The sequence below is a fragment of the Limulus polyphemus genome, unplaced genomic scaffold (assembly GCF_000517525.1).
Source record: "Limulus polyphemus unplaced genomic scaffold, Limulus_polyphemus-2.1.2 Scaffold1978, whole genome shotgun sequence".
Classification (NCBI taxonomy): domain Eukaryota; kingdom Metazoa; phylum Arthropoda; class Merostomata; order Xiphosura; family Limulidae; genus Limulus; species Limulus polyphemus.
Window position 1 is genome coordinate 93,858 of NW_013667588.1, and position 14,991 is coordinate 108,848.

At 31.1% G+C, this 14,991-nt stretch overlaps 1 protein-coding gene across 3 annotated transcripts in view; it reads right to left on the minus strand.

Moving 5' to 3' along the window:
* Positions 1 to 14,991, minus strand: part of LOC111087294 — a 41,602-nt gene that overhangs the window by 17,574 nt on the left and 9,037 nt on the right. The window contains exon 2 of one of the 3 annotated variants that reach the window (XM_022393465.1): positions 5,735 to 5,824. The gene's annotated coding sequence lies outside the window, so the exon portion shown is untranslated. Of the gene's footprint in view, positions 1 to 1,101; positions 1,230 to 5,734; positions 5,881 to 14,991 lie in introns of those variants that run through there. The other 2 variants (XM_022393464.1, XM_022393463.1) reach the window with 2 other exon arrangements.

Consider the following 14,991-nt stretch of genomic DNA (forward strand, 5'->3'; position numbering starts at 1 on the left):
GTTTTGTCACCATGGGAATACTACAAAAACAGCTTCACAGGATTGTAATATGTTTTGTCAACATGGGAATACTACAAAAACAGCTTCACAGGATTGTTGATATGTTTTGTCAACATGGGAATACTACAAAAACAGCTTCACAGGATTGTTAATATGTTGTGTCACCATGGGAATACTACAAAAACAGCTTAACAGGATTGTTAATATGTTGTGTCATCATGGGAATACTACAAAAATAGCTTCACAGGATTGTTAATATGTTGTGTCAACATGGGAATTCTACAAAAACAGCTTCGTAACACTCACTACTTCATAGAAATTGTTTTCCTGTCGCTAGGTGGTAATTGTGAATAGATAATTTGACTTTTTCAAACTATTAGCATGGTTACAAGGAGTGAGGTAGATTCTTTTTTTTTGCTTTATTAGATACAGTTCAAGAAAAGAAGAGACTGTTAACCACGTACCACAATAACGTATCAAAAACATATATGTATATGCGCATACTATTTGTAACAAGTGAAGTAATTAAATCTGATATTTTTCATAAAGTAGCAGCATGTCTCCATGAGTATGCATATCTCTTCTATCATTATGATTTTAATGTTTCAGAACAACTGGTTTTCAACCCGACAGGTAGGCCATTTACGCAAAACCTTTTAAGCTCAGAATCTTTCGTGGGTTTGTCCCTATTTACATAACAGAAAATCTAATAATTTCATCAAAAGAAGAAGTATTTCCAATGAAATTATCTATAAAGGAATTTTCTACCATTTCCTAAAATTACAAACATGCTATTTTTGCTGAAACATGTCCTAAGCTTGTTGAGATTATCTATAATTATTCTGATTTTACTATGGCGTAATTTCTTTCCTTTACAAATGCTTCATTTGGATTCATCTTAAATGAGTATAAATCTAGAACAAACTTTCAGACTATTGGGGTTTAAACCTCTTGTATTTCTACATTCAGAATTTTTTTTCCTTTTACTACAGTCCAGCTTAACAGTATAGGTTGCCACTGTATCTTACAAATATTGTTAGCTTTTCTTATCTATATTCGAGAAATCATCAGATAATATACAGCCAAATAAACCTGTCCTACCTGGCACTGAAATACTCAGATGGAGACCAAGCTATGATTTCGTTAAATAAGATTCCAATCTGCTCATAAAATCATATCGATGAATCAGTTTGTGGCAAGACTTTCTTCAGACCGACTGCTGTCGTGGCTCGCGCGCGGTCATTTTGTAATAAGTTGTATTGTTCTCTGATATAAAATATATGTTTTGTTCGATCGATAGGCAGAGGGTGTGTCCGGAACAGTGCGAAATTGTACATGTCCAAAACTCTTCCACTGCGCAGTCTGTAGCCTCACACGACGTGAAAGTCAAAACAGTGAGTGACGCTTATTAGTGAAATAAAATGTAATTTTTTTATTAAATATAACGTACCTGTTTAAAATAGCATACATTAAGTGCCAGTTTCTACAAAAACTGGAGATATATATATAGATATAGCATAATGGCGTACTGAATATTATCATGAGATTCATTATCTACATCTGTAATACAACAGATACAAAACTTGTGCAAAAAATGTATGCAGAAGAATACTTAGAAATTAAACAAAATAATTTTACATTAGAAAAAGATCTAAGTGATTGTGTGAGTTTTGCTATATCAACTTAATTTAATCAGGTTGATATTAAGCATTGTCTCTTAACAAATCACGAGAAAATTTCTAGGGTAAATTTTGTTTGTTTACTAGCTTTTAAGTACCCAACACTTAAGTTTTCTCTGTCTCGTGGCTGCAAGGGTTGTACAATGCTCAGAACATTACGGCAGATACAAGTCATATCACCTCGCCCCACTGTCTTAATACGTCTATGTTGAAAAACTGAAATTTTATTTAATGACTATAACAGTGTCTGAAGGTTGATGTATACAATAATATTGATATTGCAAAAAAGCAGATGTTGAAAATTTTTTTTAGGTTTTATGTTGGAGTTATAAAGAATTGAATTGGACACTATTCATTTAACCATGGTTATCCCATATAACAATATCTTGCCCTTATACCTTCTAATAGTAGAGAGTGATGTAAAAAACCAACTTTCTATGTTTGTCTAAATTTTGTTCAGTATTGTTATTAAATTCAAACGTATAGGTTATTGAAGTTTGTATCATTGGTACTCTACGATATTCTAGGAAGTAAAAGCTCACTTTAATTTCACTTGTATCGTCAATTATAAACTGTATTTTATACACAGTAAATGTTATAAATATTCTATTTAACCAAAACGGTTTTAGTGGTTAATATATAATATGATAAAGAAATTAATTAATCATTCGTCTTAGATAATGAATTATATATTTTTATTTTCTGTATATCTAGTTAAGTGTTTCTAGTGACCACGCTATTTGGTTTTAATCTGATTCACAAAACTCGTTAAATGACATATCACACACAAGAACAACGGAACTCATATAATGTAAAAATATATATATATATATATATAGCAAAAACATAAGGAATTATTTGTCTTATATTCAAAAGTAACTTTAGGATGCTTTTACTTTAACGAACTGAAACAAGTAAATTACTTCAGAAATATATCTGCTGAAAAATAGGTATATACTAACATGTGTGTGTGTGTGTGTGCTCATGGGAAAAGCCTTTACTTGTACTATGTACCAACTAGTATTGACTATTGGATTGTAATCCCTTCGGATGCAGAGCTTCTGAGTTTTTTCTCTGTATTGATCTAGCTTCTCAGTATAACAAAGCGGTGAAGCTTTCTTTAATGCTGACTTTCTCCATGAGAGAACGACAGGTGTATTCTAGTTACTGAGCTCTTTCTCCAAACAGATTAAAACAAATGGCTATATTTACAAATATATATGTATTTAATATGTATATATATATATATATATATATATATAAATAAGTTTGTAAGAAATACAAGACTGTTCAAACATATTAACATGCTGATGAGGTAGTTCTGTTCTAGCTTGAATGTTAGTAAAGAACAAAAAGTTGTAATTTGTCGATAAGAAAGTTATGAAGAAAACAGTTCTAACTTGTTAGAAACACAACTTGTAAGCTAAAAATAAGTAACAAAATTAGTAAGTTGAGTAGTAAGCAACAAAACTTTAAAGCTAACTAATAAATAATAAAACTAGTAACCCAAGTAAAAATATTATAAAATAGTATGCGAAGTAATAACTAAAACGTTATGAAACTAGTAAGCTAAGTAATAAGGAACAAAATTAGTTTAATTAATTCAATTAAATTAATATTAGTTCATTACTAATACTTCATATAAAACATAAAGTGTTCTAAATTTTTAGTTCACTTCTTAGTTGTATCATGTTAATAATTTATTAAGTATGAAAACGTATATTCTAACATTTCAATATACTATTTATATTGAAGGACAAAATATGTCCTAATTTGTCAGTAAACTAATTAGTTCGAAGCAAAATAATTCCCAGAAGCATTCTATACATAAAGAAATCAAAAGTGGATATATTGCTACATATAAGTCTCACTGCGTGTTTTCGTTTTTTTAAAGTAACAATATACTTCTCACCCTTAAATAGCAAAAAATTCTACAAACAGATTCCAGTAACTGGGTAGCTCTAATCACCACAATCAGGTACTCCACCGAACGCAAGTAGTTAGGATGGTTGTTTGGAGCCGGAAGTAAGAAACATGATACTGACTCAATGTATTTAAGGTAGCATGAATCATTCATATATATAATTATAGTGTGGAATGACAGGTTCTTACGACGTAACGCCTAAACATACACTTGCCTGAGGGCATGACCCAATTTCTACAAGGTTGCATGGATCAGGTATACTATGTAATGACGTGACACCAATTATTGATAATAATTATAGTTTATAAAGAACATGGTCATAAAGCATAATTATAGTTTTAAAAAAACAATAGTATTGTACACTATCCTACCGAACGTCATGGGACACACCTCTGATTGCAGGAAAATGAGTGTGATGACGAAATATCCAAATAGTTTGGCCTATAAAGGTAATCATTGGCTCGCTCGGAAGTCATTTCGAACTTGTATACCAAACGATGAGTACACTGAAAGAGCTAACAGAGTTTCATTGGGGAAGGATTGTTGGATGTCATTTGGGGAAAATGTCTTTACCTGCTATTGGGCAACAATTAAATATTCCCAGGTCGACAATTGACAATGTGATGAAGAAATGACAATGACAAGTGACAATGAGCCCAAGAAACGGCCAGGTAGGCATAAAATACTGACTGACAGGTGGTATCATGGTCTGGGGGCTTTTTATGGTATGGACTAGGTGCATGGATCTAAGAATGCTGAGTCCTACATTAATGTTCTGAATAATTCTGTGTGTCCTACATTGTAGCAAATTTATGGTACCAGCCCTTACACCTTCCAACATGATAATGTCACAAAGCAAGGGTTGTGAAGGCATGGTTTGAAGAGAACAGCATCGAAACATTCCAGTGGCCAGCACAAAGCCCTGACCTCAACCCAATAAAACATTTTTGGGATGAACTAGAACACTGAATTAGGGCAAGGCCAAGATGGCCCTCTTCAGTAATGGAGCTTATTAATGGTTTAAAGAAGAAGTGGAGCACAATACCACCAGTTTTATACCAGAAATTAGTAGACAGTCTTTCACGATGCATTGAAGCAGTCATTAAGTCCAAATGCTTGCCAACATGCTATTAATTCCTTGGAATAAATACATGTTTTATTCATACCTACCCGTGTCACACGACTTTTGGTAAGATAGTGTATATAATGAAGATTACTATAGAGTAAAAGTAGGACATGGACTTGTCAATTTCCTGTTATAGAGGTATAAAAAACACTTGTATAGAAGCATGGTACAATAATTTTGGTAATTAAAGGTGTGGTTGTAAAAAAGAATAGTTGTGTAAGTATGACCAAATTTATATACTATGTGTTTTATAAAGTATACTTTTAAGCATATGAATGTGCTATAAAAACCATTGAAAATCTCCTTACAAACATTTTGCCTACAATCAGTCCAAGAGTGAGATAACTTCGTATATCTTCTACATTATGGAAAACACAAAGGTAAGATTAATTCTAGTCTTGTTGTTAACATATAACTATATTAATTGTGACTGATACATGTTTCAATTTTATTATTGTTTTCTTTAACAGGTATCTAGTACACTTCCCTTCTCACAAACAGTACAACAATGTGATTAATTGTATCTTTTCTGGCGAGACAAACCATCAGAATATTCTCAAGTGTATCCACTAGGAAATGACTAGTGTATTGCGATTGATCTGTTTAATGAAGAAACAAAGAGACAATATAGAGACTATGGAAATGGCACATTATACCCTACCAAAGAAAGTGTAACATTCCTGCATGTTGAATGGTAAGAAGAATTTGGTCTAGATATTATTAATGTTGTATGTTACGAGTCAAGAAATGTTTCTAATATGTTTAAAATGCAATATAATGTTAACAATTATATATCGAGTCTTATAACTTTAAAAAGTCTGAATGTATCGGTTATGTGAAGAGGTTTCTTTTATCAATTCATATTTAAATCAAATAAAACAAACGGAATCAGAAACTACATCTAATTGCATTAATGATAGTATTATAAAATTGTTATTCGAAGTGCATGCTGAACATATATCCCCTGTCATACAAAAACTTAGAAAGGAGAATTGCTGGGCCTACCATGTGGATGATCCTAATCAAGCTGTTCATAAATGCACGATGTTGGATCATGATGAAGGTACCTGGTGATATCTGAGGACTGCTTTGACTCTAGTAAATAAAAACATTATATTAGATGTGTCTTAAGATAGAGCTAGTAAACTAAACATACGTGATTTTAAGAAGTTAAATCCTATTGATTATATTGAAAATGGTGAATTTATTCAAGAGCTATCTGACTTCCTTTGTACAAAAGTATAAGATTAAGTAACTGTAATCTATATCATTATGACAAATAAAAAATATTTTCATGAGATTTGTTTTGTTTCACCATGCTATCTACAAACAAGATTACTATGATATAAGAATATTAATATCTTCTACATAACATAAATCACTCTCTCACAATATCTTAAATTTTGTAAAAACATTCAATAATTTTCGTAAAATAATGATTTTGATATTTGATCTACATAAAAAGGTATATCTAGTGTTGTTACATTAAATCACTGTGTAACAAAATTATGAGGAAATATATCACTTATATCTATATCAGATCCAAAGTTGGACAAACAAAAAATTTTGTTTGGATATGCATCTGCATTTGTAATAGACATAATATATAAAGTATAGTCTACATGCTGTGGAATAAGGTCCTTGCACAACCTTCTTATTGTAAATTCATGTTCGGCAGTTCTTTTTGATAAATTCTGTTACGTTGTGAGTTCGTGAAGGTAATCCAAAGGAATAAAAATATTCTCCTTTCCCTTTTCAACATGAGCAGACACAGACCCACTTACTTCCAAATTGACAAAGTACAGCAATGTTTGAAATTGCATGGATTTTTCTTCCAAGATCCATTAAATACATAATTATCAACATGTCCTACAAAATGATGTGTAGGTGCTTAACCTAAAACTCCATTATCAATGGATGCTTGTAAGTTCATTTATGAAAGGCTTTTGAGTGCTATAGAACGACCAAAGGACTGACTTTTACTTTTCTAAGATATAAAAAAAAACATGTTGTAGAACAACCTTGAAACTTGATTCATCACTCAACATAATACAAAACACATCTTTACTTCCTATGAGGCATAGTTTGAAAGTAACACCATTTGGCATGAGCTTGTTTTGCAGAAACATGTCTGAATGTATATGGTCAATCATGCCGACAGTTTGACTACCTTGATTATCCATGTGTCAGTCTTTGATTCCCTTGTTATCTGCATTGTTAAAGTCGAGATCATAAAAACTACCCACTGTGCCATAGTCGGATGACTTCTCTTGGCTTCTCCATTATAACTGAGTAGTGTTTCTATGTACGCCTTATAGGCATAGAGATTGTGAAATGAAGCAGTGAGTTTGTCATCAACTGAGAAAATATAGAACCAAGAAACAGATTGACAGGAGCAGACTTATCTTCATCTTTTTTTTACGTCTGTTCCATCACTTTCAACAATCTATGTCTTCAGATGTAGATATGATTGTGCCAGATATATGTATCCATCTCCTAACCCTTATGTGGAAAATTCGACGAGTCCACTGTCAGTCGCTGATGAAAGAGAATAATATTTCATTAACAGACTCTGTTCAATAACTGTTTGTGTAGGAGGGAGAGAAATATATCTAGCTCCAACTTTGTACACTGACAGGTCTTTTCATGGGGCAGAAGGGACACAATTACTTGTCAAAAATATCAGGGCATGGTGTTCTCTGCTTTTTGGTTTCAGCGATCCTGAATGCTTGGCCTTAGCATCTCTTCCTTTTATTAGGTAAAGCAATCTGTGTGAAATTTCGAGTCAACCCTTGTATGGTTCACTATTTGAGGGCTATCTGTGACAGCCTTCCCTCATTTTGAAGTTCTAGACTACAGGAAAGGCAACTAGTGGAATACTCTAGTCGAATAATAGGATTTGACCATCACACTTATAACACATCCGTGGCCCCAAAGAGGGGAGCAAGAACTTTTTTCTTTCTTGATGAACCACACTCTGGCATGCTAACCACTGGAAAAGCAACTTAACATAACAAAAATATGTTTTAAGGCATTCTATACTAGATTTATTTAGATATTATTTTAACCTATTCTTTTGTGATATTACTCTAACTTTTCATTTACAGAGGTTGTGTTTCCCGTTTGGTTTTCTTCTTAATTTACCAGATAATGTTCCTTTGTGTGTCAGCAGTAAATTTAAGAACTTACAATGCTAAAATTCGACGTTCGTTTCCCCACAGCGGACAGAGCACGTTTAGCACATTGTGTAACTTTGCACTAAAACAAAAGATAAACCAGCTAAAAAAATCCATTCTGTCTAGTTGCTTTCCTACTATGATCCGAATTATTATTGCATTAGTTGAAAACACTTCTCACGTGTATCACCCAAGAATGTAAAAAAAAACAAAAAACACCTGTATCTATAGTCTTACTTTCAACTTCTATGTTTAAATGGTATAATATTAATTATCAGTTGTAACTAATGACAGGTAGGCTTCTCTTCCATTCAGTTTGGTAAAATTTTATTTTAGCGTTTTCTAAGCTAGTCATCTTAAATGTTCATGAAATTATACTGTGTATCACTATATTTTTCAAATGACCTGTAAAAATTGTTTCTTTTTCCCACCTTCTTAGGAGCTTGGTATGGCCTATTGGTTAGAGCAGGTCGTGGGACCGAAACCCAGCACTGAACATGCTTGCTCTTTCAGACATGGAAGCATTATAATATCTCATTCACTCCCATTTCTTTGTAAGTAAAAGAGCATTCCAAAATTAGAAGCTGAGGTAGATAGCATGAGTAGTTTTGTCATAAACAAAGAAAACTTCTTTTAAATCATTGGTTAATACATGTTACTCTATTCATGGTCGTAACACTTATTAGCATATCTATATTGAAACAATCATAAAAATAAGTAAATACAGAAGCGATTTACTAAAAGCCAAAAATGTGCTACACTCTTAATGATTTATCGAATTAGCACTTGACGTTGGCTACCTGTTGTGCCACCAATATTACAAAAATCGATTTCCCAAAATTAATTTTCAGAATACTGTTCTGAGTCTTTATTCAAAATAATACCTTTCATTTTAACAATTCTTCACTTATCTTTAATATTTAATTCATCCTTGGAATCAATCTCATTAATAAATTTGACATCATAATTCGAGTGTTACACATCAAAGGATGTCTTGCTAGGGCCATAAAGTGGCACCAGAGGAGGTGTTGGTATGATGACCGCATAGTTTTATTAACATGTCATGAACTTTATAGTAACAATCAAAGTCTTTAAATTAATAACTTAATCAAATTTTCGTAACAGATTCCTTTTATAAGTAAAATATTAAAAACGTTTTATTAAGGTGAATAGTGTTTCTATAGATGGATTATGTTACTAAAGATAGTGTTTCTGTAGGTGAATGGGGTTACTAGGTGGATTGTGTTACCGAGGTTCTATAGATGGATGGTCTTACTAGTCATATTGTTTGGGTATTACAAAGGCAATTTCTCTTACATACATTTTACAAAGGTGGATGGTGTTTATATAGGCGGATGGTGTTACTAAGGTTCTATAGGCGGATGATGCTAGTAGGCAGACAGTGCTACTAAGGATGGTCTTACTAGGCATATTGTGTGTGTGTTTTACAAAGGCAGATATTGTTACAATACTTCCTTAGTATTGCATACAGGTTTCAACTTGTCTCAACTTATGTTTATATTTTTCGTTTATATATTTAGCTCTATTACGTGTGTTTTACAAACGTAGATGGTGTTACTAAATGGACTGTGTTACAAAGGTTCTTTCGGTGGATGGGCATACAAGACGTATTGTGTGTGTGTCTTACAAAAGCAAATGATGTTTCTATAAGCAGATAGTCTGGTAAGACTGCATATAGATTTCAACTTGTCTCAACTTATGTTTATATTTTTCATTAATATGTTTAAATGTATTACATGTGTTTCTTTAGGCGGATATGTCACAAAGACATTTAACTTACTGCTGAAATGTTTTTATCACACCTAATATTTCGTTTATACAAATATTGAACGAGACAGCCGATTGTGTTTTTATGATTTAGTACACATTTAATATATTGTAGTATAGTTTTCGGTCCTATAATTGATTTGCATAACATAACTCTTACAATTATCGTCCTGAAAATTACGTTTATTTACATCTCTAAATGTCAAACAATAATTTAACATTCAAGCTTACAGTTCGATTTGTTTGAATTAATGAATTAAATATACTATTCCTCTACCCATATAATTATGATTTCTATTGTGTATAACAGTTCTTCACAAAATATTTCATTTCACACATGTTACTCTATAGTTTTCATTTACATATCTTTTAACAAAAACTGACAGTGCTTCTATGGGCAGTTGATGTTATTATTATAAGGTCTTACTAAAGATAGTGTTACTTGGGGCAGACAGTGTAACTAACGACAGTGTTTCTATAGTTTCATACGATTTTAACACATCTACTGTTTTGCTGTTACAAGTAAAACCTGCCAATAATTTACTTTACATGCTATTACAATTATCCTTTTGAAAAGGACAATCATTTAAATCTCATGTTTAGCTTTATAAGTTGATTTGTTCCATAAATTTTGATGATCCATGTAAATAACCATGTTTATTCATTACTAGAAAACAGTATTCTTACTTTTCTGTAAATATTTACAAAAATCTTTGTCTAGACTCTAGAGCTAATTTCGCGCTGGTTGAAACTATATTGTCAAAAATGATAATATACCACTCTACATAAGTAATATTTTTACTATTGTTTCTGTTAGATGTTTACCATTGGATGAATTCTAGATACTCTTCCAGAAACTCTATTTCTATATCTTTCAAAACTTCACTTTCACTTTATTATAACATTTAAACTTATTAGTTTACTAAAACATCAAATAAATTTTTTTCACAAATGAACATAGTTTATAACCGAAAAAAAAAAGAGTTGACAGTCTTAATAATTAAAGAACATTTTGTTATAAATCAAGTGATTATTCTTCGACTATTTCAAAACAGATATTTCCTGACTTGGATTTTGAAACTGTTACAGTGACATGAATCATCTTTGCCCTTAAAATTATACAAATCATCAATTACAGTGTTTTGTGTGAAACTCTAAATAAGACTGTTATCACACATACTGAAATATCTATTCACAAAACTAAGTAAAATCTCATTAAAACAGTGGATTATAAATTTAATGTTCACTATAATTTAACTTAACTAGTGATGGTCAGCTTTTGAATATCACTGAATTTACAAGTCAATAAACTTAGTTTACTGTTTTTTTTCATGTTGCATAATGATACAAAACACTAAATATGTATTCACAATATTCTATTTCACAGGACATGTACATTTCACTTAGTGTACAATTCTTGTATACTTTCTATTCAATTAGACTCCATGAACGAATTTTCATATTTATGTCAAATGTGTTTAACTATCTAATACAATACTCTGTATAGATATGCTATCATCAATGTATGTAAGTATAGTCATAAACTCTAAATAAGACCAATGTCACACATACTGAAACATTTATCCTTAAAAGTAAGTAAAATCTCAGACTTAACAAGCATCATAGATTTTGCAACAATGTTATCGTAACATGTGATGTATAATCTTTTATACTTATATAAAGAATGTCAAATTTTATTATCAATTTTGCCAGTTACAATCAGTGTTCAATTTCAAATGTAATAGGTTTTGAACAAGTACACTCGAAGCTTGACTAAAGATCAAAGGTTAGATAATTATGTGTATAGTTTAACCTTTTATAATAAACTTGAGAGACAAAGCAAATGAACATTTAAGAAAGTTACTAAAACATAGACGAGACACAGTATTATATTTTTCTAGACTACTTGAAAATTCATGCACATCAGCTGCATAACAAAGTTGGTCTTCTTGGGCGCTCACAGGATTCCACAGGACCCCCTGGATTCTAGCGACTTCAAGTCTTCCATGGAAGAAAACTATTTTTATTTCATAGTTTTTTTTTCAAACTTGAGTTACTTGACCCTCCCCCTGTTTTCTGCAGGCACCCTTGTTGGTTTTTCTAAAAATTATGTATGTAACTTTAAACATCTGACAATAGAACAATGCTGATGTTTATTGTAAACATTAGAAATGAGAAATTTCTTCATTAATAAAGGTGAGATGTGCAATCATAGCTTTCTCTTTGTTAGGTCTTGAAAAGGACCTTTAAGTTTCAATTGTTTAAATAAAATCATTCTCTTCAGAAGAAGACTATCCCTCGTCTTAACTATCTTCAGGATGAATCTCATTTGAAATACATAATGATATTCTGTATAACTCCAAAGGACCAGTATAGTAATAACTGGAATATATCTAAATGTTCAATCAAACGACTGTGTGAATAAAACACATTACCTAAAATAAAATGAATAGGACACTCGCCAAAATGATTTGTACGGAGATGATGATCACATGATTGTACATTTTGAAAATATTCACCACAAAGTATACATTCATAACCCATGACTGTAAGTATGTTTGTGCTTTAATTTTACACACACATATATATCTATCATCTAGGACAAATACTGTAATGTTACATCACTCTATCATTGAAACAATAAGAAACGTGAATAACATTGTGGACGTTTTCAATATGATATATAAATTCTGTAATCTCACGACAAAGTTATGATCTACAAGAATACACATATCTATCCTTTTACATGAAAACATTATAGAGAGCATTCATGTAAATTCAGCTAAAAATATGTCAGACATTCACCAATATGGTTAGATTTATCTCCATAGCCTGCTGTTCAAAGACCATGCTTATTATAATTAAGTTAATATCATTTCTACTGTATATAGTTTTAGCGATTACATCTTAAATGTTAACCATATTGTTATAAGATTTACAAAAATGAATAAAGTTCATTGTAACAGAAATAGGATAAAACCATAACATATTATCACACGGCTCTACCCTAAGTTACAATCATAAAACAAACTATGTTCTTATACTAATGAGCCAACAGTTTGTAGTAGGAATGAGAGAATATTATCTATTCTTGAAGTAGTTTGTGATAATCGATAAAAAGTTATTTTGACGGTGCTACTGCACTTTCCATTTTCATTGGCTAAAATAAAAATCATGACCTATATCTGATGGCAACCTCGAGCTCTCATGCTGATACCATCTATATTCTAGGTACTAGGCCAATGATTTCTGTTGTATAGTATACAGAGTCCCAGAAAAAAAACAACAACAACGTATGTTTAAAATTTAATAAGTAATTAAAATCAACGATTCATATTTACCTAATTTTAAAAACTTAATTGAAGCCGTCAACGGCTTCCACTATAAAAATAAATATTATCTCTAGTGATTCTTTGACATTTAAAGCTGTAATGTTACGAGGTTGAGCAAAATTGATTTTTTCCCATAAGATATTGTGTTGTTGTACGTGTTCTGCAATTTCTGAGTTTTCTATTTTATTATTTCTTACGTAACCTTAATGTTCCTGTAATCTGTATTTTAAATTCTTTTTAGTTTGACCAATATAAATACTCCCACATTCACATTCCATTTTGTAAATCCCTGTTTTATCTTCTAATTCTATTTTATCCTTACTACTCCCCAACATTTCTTTAATCTTATTTATAGGTTTAAAGATTTAAAGATTGGATAAAAGTTTTGTTGTTTCTTAAAAGCTTTGAATAATTGATCAGTTAATCCTGGAATATGGGGCAAACTTAAAGTTTTATTTTTTTCACAAACAAATCTTAACGTAGTATTTTTAACTAACATTAAACCTTTGTTAAATTTCTTAACATTTTTCGAAGAACTGTTATACACAACAGAACTCATAGTTCAAATCCTCTTTCAGCAGCTACATATTTAATTAATAACAATTCATTATTTAATTCTTCCTTAAATCTCAAATCTTTAACATAATTTTAAAGCTTTATAAACATATATGTAACATGCAGAATTGTTTTGCGTTTTTATATGACATGGTTTTTAAAATGTTGTAAATATGATTTTTTGATTCTAATTAATTATTACGTTTTAGACAATACACAAGTGTCGATCATTCATATTTAACATATGTTTAATCTACGCTAAACGTATGACGACTTTCTTAAGTTACAGGAATGTCTGAATGCATGACAATAAGACTGATCATATTTCTTTACTGCGGGTTTCCGTTATGTAATGTGAAAGAAGAGTTTGTTTCTAGTTGTGCACAAAGCTACACAATGGGCTATCTGTGCTCTGGCCACCAGAGGTATCGAAACCCGACTTCTAGCGTTGTAAGTCTGCAGCCATGCCGCTGTGCCACTAGGGGGCGTAATGTAAAAGAACCAGTAAACTACGTTTACTGACTTTCACCATCACTAGATAAGTTAAAGTATGGTGAGCATTAAATTTATAATCTATTGTTTTAATTAGTTTTGTGAATACGTGTTTCAGTATGTGTGACAACAGTTTTATTTAGAGTTTCACACAGGAGAACACTGATTTGTAATTAACAATTTGTATAATTTTTAAGTGCAAAGAGAATTCACGTTACTGTAACAGTTTCAAAATCCACGTGAAGAAATATCTGTTTTGAAATGGTCAAAGAATAATCACTTGATTTATAACAAAATATCCTTTACTTATTATGACTGTCAACTTTTTTTCGATTATAAACTATGTTCATTTGTGAAAAAAAAAATCATTTGATGTCTTGTCAACTAATAAGTTTAAATGTAATAGTGAAGCTGTGAAAGATATGGAAATAGAGTTTCTGATTTGTCTGTCAGTTTTGTAGAAATGAAAGCATTACTTTTTTTAGCCTTAGGTGAACACATCACTTGGTTTTATACAAGGGGTAAAGTATTTCAACTTGATATCAGCTGGGATATGTCAGAAATATTTTGAAATAGCCCATGATACCATTTGGATGTGTTTGACTCTGGTCATTAAGTATCTATAAATTATTCGATGACAAACATAGAGCAGAAACAATGGTAAGAATAATACTTCAGTAGAATGGTATATAATCATTTTTTACAATAAGAGTTTATCGAGCTTTTAGCCTATGTGTAAATAGTTTGAATCAGCATGAAATTAGCTCTGGACAAAGATTTTTGAAAATATTTACAGAAAGGTAAAGAATATAGTTTTCTAGTAATGAATAAACATAGATATCTAAATTCTAATGGAACAAATCAACTTATAAAGCTAAACATGAGATTTAAATGATTGTCCTTTTCAAAAGGATAATTG